We start from the raw sequence: 7,952 nt of genomic DNA on the forward strand, positions 1-7,952 counted from the left end.
ATAGCTCCCCTCTTGATGGGATAAGTTCCTCTTTCATTGGGATGCATGAACCATCTGGAGGCGCTCAATCCATGTCAAACCATCTTCTAGAATGCTCTAGATTCAACCACAAGTAACTTTTTTGAAGTAAAACTTGCGCCTTTTGACCTTTACAGGAGTACGTACCCACCCCTTTACAGACAGAGCGTACAAGTACGCAGGTATTTTGAACTTGAGGTGCGTACACGCAAGTAAGGGTAAGAGAAACTATGTAACCAGAGTTATATTGACTTTTTAAATACTTTCTCTCTTTCTTGGAGTTTGACATGAGGAGAAGAGGTATAAGACTTGCCAAGGAGGACAGTATGACAATTGATGGAGCCATACTGACTGCAAATAGTCATGGTGACAAATTTTAGTGTAACAGAAATGATGAGTGTTCTATTGAGTAGAGGAAATACATCATTTTGAGGCCATGGATAGATCTTAATGGTCTAGAATGCCAGTGTTAGTAAAACCTTACCTAAATGCCTTATGACTACCACATGGATGAGTGTTACACTTACATTATTGATGCACTAACCATAGCGAATTGGTATAATATTCATGGTCATGGGTGCTTACAAAACTAGGTTTTCGTATACCCATGAAGTGAAAGGGAAGAAAGTACCCTTTCTTCAAGATAGGAGTAAGGTTGCAAGCTTTAAGCCAACCGACAGAGAAAAATATTGTTAAAGAATACATTTTACACGTCCTGTGTCCATTAGTAGGAACTGGTTTATAAACATAGTGTTGGATTAATGTCATAGCGCTTCTAGAAGTTGTCTTGATTCTCAAAAAACATGTTGTATGTTATCGTCTGCTTCGAATTTTTCACAAGAAACAGTTGGTCCCTTAACAAGACTCGAGTGTGCCAACATGGACTAAAGAAGAGGTTATTAGCATTGCAAACCCTCTTCTCAGATCAGTATGTTAATTTTAGATTTAGCAGAAATTGGCAATAAAACATATGATGTTCTAGAAGCTAAAAGACAGACAATGCATGAATCTACAACTTCTTACCTCTATTGTTGTCGTGTTTAGCTTGCCCTGTGATAATGGTATCAAAGTTAAGGTGAGGGAAAGGTATCAGAGCTAAGGCGAGGGCAAGCCCAAGCAAGGAAGAAAGAAATCACAAGAAGTTTTTTGACAACACTGACCTCCTTCCTCTTCAAGGATCAGTCATCGTGGAGCACTGAAACTCTAACTGCAAAATTCTGGGTTGCAGTTCCCAAAAAGGAAATGAGATCAAGGCCTCATCTATCAAGCATCTCTAGGATAGAGCTCTGTGTCAAATTGTTGGTCAAATGATCTATATCTAAGGCCTTTTGTCATGACTACAGCCAGGAAGATTTGCTTGCATTAGGGTCAAATATTCTATTATGAAATCACCCTTGAATTGAATTTGGTTTGGAGATAGTGTCTCACTCGGCATTCCTTCTCTGTTGTAGGTTTATATAAAATCATATATGAAGCTATAAAGTTCCTAGCATCTAAGCTCATATATATAATATTATTCTTGAGTTCATTGACATGCCTTCGGCCTTGTATTAGGGCTTTGTTTGTCTCACAGAGAAGTATAAAATTCTACAAAAGGTGAAGTATCCTCAGCCCTTGGACATCAATCAAGATGGTTTGAAAAATAGTGTTCGTAGTTTTCTGTTGGGTAGATGCTTATTGAAGGTAAAGGATCAACCTTTGTGCGTCTCTGAGATTTGGGTATCAAAGGAAAGGGGGTTCATGACAAATAAAGATCATTTCAAGGATCTTGAAATCTAAAACACAATGTTCTAAAATCTCATTTAAATAGGTATGACTGTTATTGGTGTCTAGGCCAAATGCATCTCAACATTTCTTCTCATATCAACTCATTGAGGCAATCAAGACACACACGTGGGTTTAGCCTAAAGCCATCACTTTTTATATGAATTTTACATCTTGGGTTTAAAAAACCTCTATATATTCTAATTAGTAATTTGTAGTACCCATGCTTGGTGCATGCTGCACATTATTTTTCATAGCTACCAAATTTGCATTCCATCAGTTAAAGCTAGGATAGAATTAGTCTTAGTCAAAGAAGTCTATTTTATTTGATGGATTCAAACTGTATTTAATTTACTATGGTTTCTCCTTTCCATTAATTTAATCTGGTTTCAATAACCATCAAATCTTCCAAAGACAGAAATTCGATAATAGAACTGGAGTCAGATAGAGACTTACCGCTGCGCGAAATGGATACAGTCGAAAGTTCTTTCCCAAGGCTTGGCGAGTCGACGGGCTCCATGAATTTTTTTTCCCTCTTCCCCAGATTTATCAACAGCCTTTGCTGTAGTAGCCTCAGAGGGGTTTTGTTTGCCTGTGCTAGGGAAAATGTATGATTCCGAAGGCAATATCCACAACCAAAGCTTTTTCATCAGTTACTTGAGTCCAGAATTTCTGGAATAGGTCTATTGACCTTTTTCACTTCCTTGGAGGAGAGGGTGACAACCTATGGAGAGAGAGGGACATTTTTTGGGTGACGGTAGAAAGGAAAAGCCCTGTTTGAACCTTATGTGGGTTTGGGGTTCCATAGCAAAATCAAGGAGCCACATAAGTTCCAGTTAGGTGTCCTGTTCCCTGCACAAAACCCCAATAATCCCTACCTGTATCAAACTGGAAGGGAAAAATAGGATACTCATAGAAAAACGTTGGTCTCCATTGTTGAAACCTCCTCCATAATTCAAAAATTCATGGTTTGAACAAAATTGCTAAAACCTTCTCTAGAATTCAAAAATCTAGGGTATGAACAAAATTGCATCGCCCATTGTTCTTCTTCCATTCTTGAAAGCTCCTCGAGGGTGCTCCTTGAGGGTTTGAACAAAAACGACATCGCCCACCTCAAAATTTTATTTGGTGACTGGTACACGGGAGTCAAAATGTCTTAAATAAAGCTATTAAATTGCCATGGTATGTTTTAACAAGCTCTTATGAAAAAAAAAATATATATATATATCTTCTAATGCCTCTCAATGTCTTCCATGGGGAATTTTGATTATGATAAATTTAATAAATAAAATGAAATTTTAAGATGAATTCATGTAGTAGTGATTCAACGGAATGGAATCATTTTTAAATGATTTGGAAACTTTTTTTCACGATGTTTTCAGATATATATTTTTTTCTAGATAGTTTCACCTCTTTCAAAGGGGAAAAAGGTGATAGTCTCTTGCAGTAGTGATTCAATAAAATGGAATTATTCTTAAATTTTTAGAAACATTTTTCCATGATGTTTTTAGACATTTACCCTTTTTCTAAAAAGTTTCACAACTTTCAAAGGGGCAAGAGGTGATAGTCTCTTGCTGCTCTTTCGCAAAAGGGTTCATGTCACTCCTTGTCAAAGGGACTAGAGTGACACGCTTCAAAATGTCACATTCTGCCATGGTTTGAGTCCAGATTTTAAGCTAGCGAGGTGGAAGGTCTCTAAGATTGTTTAGGTGTATAATTAAAAATGAACATTTCACTGTCATTCTCATCTTCAAATAAAAGCTCATGGAAGAGCTCAGTCTTCTCCTTTAATCAATCTAATAAATAGTTTACATATGGAAGGGGGTATATCTTGGCTACAAACATGGGCTATAAAGTTTGGGGTGGCATGGGACAACAATAAAAAGGTCTGTTGACAAATGTAGATCCTCCCAATCTCCCCCCAGGAATAGGCCTCGGTGCAAAATAGCTACATGAATCTTCAAAGGAAATTTAGGATGAATATTGTGCTCACAAGCTGAAGTTTCATGAACAAGAGATGGGAAAGGATATTGTTGGGACGTTTAAGAAGAATTTAAAGCAAGATACGTAAGCTCAGAAACCCCAAGGAGAAACCCAAGATAAACATATGAGCTCTAACCCTCGTCCTGAGTCATCCAATGCTACTTCTTAACAAAAAGTCTATTATTGGTGTTGGTGGATAAAGAAAAAAAGGAGAGGGATGCTAATGATAGGGAAGGGAGAGTGAAGATGAGATAGATGAGATCGACGTTTCCCCTAGACAATGCCATTTCCCCTATCCCCCAAAGTTTGTTTCCTCTTCTTAATGAAAGGCATATTACATTAAATATATAAATAATTATAAGCCATGCATTTTGACGCCCTTGTACATTCTTTTTGATTAATGAAAAATCTTCGACTTACAAAAAAAAAATAACACATTGTACTCATGCACAATACAATAAGAAAACCCCCATCGATGTTATGCACTACTTTAAATGGATTTAATAGCCTTGGATGGATCTAACAATCATAGTTGAATGTATATGATGTTAACTAATTTAACCAACAAAACATGCCTTCGACAACGATAACTAGACTTACACTCCATTTACTGCATTAAATAATCAAGTGAGGCTTTAATAATTGTAACCAAACATACAAGTCGTTGAACAAGTTAAGTAGCCTAACACAACTTTAATAGTGATAACCAAAATGTACATGTTACTAATCAATTAACCATTGTGTCATGCCTCTAACATGTGCAATTGAACATAAATGTTGTTGATGGGGTTGACCGATCTAACATATCTCCCACAATTATAGGCAAACATGCATGTTGATTCGATTAATCTCCTAGATAATGTTAATAAAAAATACATATTAATATCCAACCTAACATGTCACTAATAGTGACAATGGAATGTGCATGTCAATGGCCAAGCTAATTGACCTTATATGTTGTTCATTGAGATGATTAACACATAGCTCACTAAGTTGACCAAGTTGACAAACCATTGGTTTTGTCATTGAGCTAACATGCCTTTAATAGACACAAATAAATGTACATGATGTTACACCAGTAAAACATCATGACATGCCTTTAACAGTAGTAACAAAGTGTGAAAGGTTTGGATTGGGAAAACCAAACTAATATACCTTTGATAATCATAATTGACCATACATGTTTGTTGTGATCAACCCTTCAAGTTTTCCCTTCCTTCTATACAAAATTAAGCATTCCATGCAACTCTCAAAGTAACTTTGATACGTATACAAATTAAGCTTTTATTTACATGTTCGATTTGTGTTAAAGTGTTTCCTCTTTAAAGGTCACAGGATTTGATCCAATGGAAATTAAGGTGTGTACACATCCATATATTAAATAGTTAAAGCATTGAATGGAGGGCATCCCTTGTCTCACAAACAAGGGGGTCTCATATGTCAACTTGGCAGCTACTTGCATTATAACTTAATATTAAATAATGTTCTTACTTTTTCAATTAATATGAATTCTTCTAATATAGAATATATTGTTAAGGAGATAACCCTTTAACTAATTAGTGAAGTATTTAATATTGGATGAGAGAGTTGTAAGGCTGAAATTTTGGCTACCACGGGTTAAGTTTGGTGTTTGTATTATGTCATTGCAAAATTAGATTTCACACCTCTCCAGGAATCAATCAAAATCATTTACACAAACCAATCAAAGGCATTCAATAGATGCTTAAAGAAGTGGTTGGGAGGAGTTCATTGTCATATCCATCCAAGGGTTTCCAAACTAGAGAAACAAGGGCATGTGTTTGATTTATGGGCTAACGTTTGAAAGATTGCTACAAGGAGAGGAGTTGGTGGGATTCCTTATTATGAAAAGGCCCTACACCTCTTCATTTATTTCTTAAGGTAGGCTTGAAATAAGTGATTATAGATATATGATACATATAATATGCAAGCCACTCGCAACACAACAATATTGAACATTTGCATGAGATATAACTTAATTTATTTCCAATCTATTTTTTCTTTAAAAAAGCCAAGATATGCTACCATGATGTAATACAATGATTCACCAATATTGGGCACCAAACAAATGACTTGGACCACAGATGTTATGTACGATGACAATCATCCACCATAAGCTATGATTAATAGCCACCTTGACACCCCTCATTTATGGTCACTCATTGAACATGCTCATGAAATTTGAGATCATTGGACATGGCTAACATGCTTTGGTTAACACAATATAGTATGGTGTGAGGGCCTTGCCTATAATGCAAGCTTTCTAACACCCTTTACAACAACATTGCTTCAAAAAAGGCATTTGACATTGATTCATAATTTTGCCTTTGTATATGAGAAAGAAACTAAATGTTACTTCTCCCTTATCCAAGAAAATGCTCTTGATTACAAATTGAACAATGTATCATGACATTGCCTTTCTCTCTTTGTGTGAACTTGCTCAATTAGCATCTAGATACCTTGTGAGACAAAAATCAACGTATGTATTGTATTTGGTATTGTGTAAATTATTCAATTTTTATGTCCTAATATTGTGTTAATGGCCCTCCAATGCATGGTCAATCTTGAATTAAAATTTTGACATGGAAAATCCCAATTTTACAATTTTGGCAATCAGAGGCACAATGTGTATCCATCTTGGTGGACAATGGGGCAAACAAAATTTTTATTGATGCACAGTTGGTGGAGTGCAGAGGCATTCATAGATTGATATATATCCTGAACAACATGGGCGATAGAGGATTCCCATGCTTCACCTCAGTTGTCTTCTTGCTTGTTGGTTCGATATGTTGAGGATATGGTTGATTGTTTGATATTGAAGTCAAAATCCTTCTTTGACCCTTTAGCCAAAGAGGTGTCTCCTAAAGTATCTCCAATAATATCCTATGAAGTGTCATAACATTTAACCTAGAATTATGGCCCACCATGATCATCTAATAATTAATTGAAATAGCACTAAACCCCAATTTAGGGATTGGGTGAATCATATGGTGGGACTATGCTAGTGGGACCCCTAAATAAATGACTTGAAAACCACTTGATTTTCTACCTTGATGTCATTCATCTCCCAAATTTCTTGTTGGATACACAAGTCCTAGAAAACATGAAAAGGAAGATGAGAGGGAGTTGAAAAGGACATCAGGTTGTCCTAGAACATCATAAAGTGCATCCACATGGATGAACATGGAATGAGAATTAAGGTCATAAAGTATACTAGAGTGTTAGACAAATAGGGTGCATCAAAATATTTTTGGAGTGTCCCAAAGGGCAATATACAATTCTTATCTCCTCTAAAATACAATATACATTTATTGTGGTGATAGTAACCACAAGATTCTTAGAACTAGTGGTATAGTGTTTGGTCATGAATGAATATGTGGAAAAGAAATCTAAAGCTTTCGACTCACTGGCATAAAATAGTTCATGGGGCCGAATCAAAATTTCAACGGACATGTCAAGGATCTCTGGTAAAATTGGGTTCGTAGCCAAAGGATACCTTTCAAATAATTTAAGGAGAGTAGGGAATATGTAGAGGAGGCCAACTCAAGAAACCATAAGCAAGAAAAGTGGGAAAGTATCTAACAAATACGGTTAGATTAGGCATCAAAATCCCCATCCTTGAATGAAATGGTGGCTTACACAAGGCTCATGAGAGAATATGGGATGAAGGGTAGATTGGCATGGTCAGAAAATGAGAGAAGGGTTTTATCTACTAAAGGAATATGGGATGGAGGTTATGTCTAAGTTAAGGGAGGCCTTTAGCTTCTTTGACAAGGACGAAGATGGATGTATCACAACAAAGGAGCTTGGGACAGTAATGCATTCTTTGGGTCGAACGCCCAATGTATATTGGAAGTGGTCCAAATGTTGGATATTCAATAATCTAGTGCCAAATACAATAAACCACAAAAGAGTAGTTCTAATCTACCTGTAAATGGAACATATTAAATACACCATTCCAAATTGATTTTACTAAGGAGAATCAAAGAAATAGATGATTCTGGTCATCCATCGCCTCCACACAGTGTAAACAACAACCAGGCCCACTCTATCCTTTATGACACAAATTTTCCCATGCCAAGATGAAGCCGGAAAGATACATTTACTGATATTCTTAGGCAGAGCGAAAATATGAAGCCAATATATAGAGATGCTCTGAAGGACTACTA

This window comes from Pinus tabuliformis, chromosome 1_1 (assembly GCF_031772625.1).
Source record: "Pinus tabuliformis cultivar Carrire ecotype Pingquan chromosome 1_1, CPIR1, whole genome shotgun sequence".
In the NCBI taxonomy this organism is placed as follows: Eukaryota; Viridiplantae; Streptophyta; class Pinopsida; order Pinales; family Pinaceae; genus Pinus; species Pinus tabuliformis.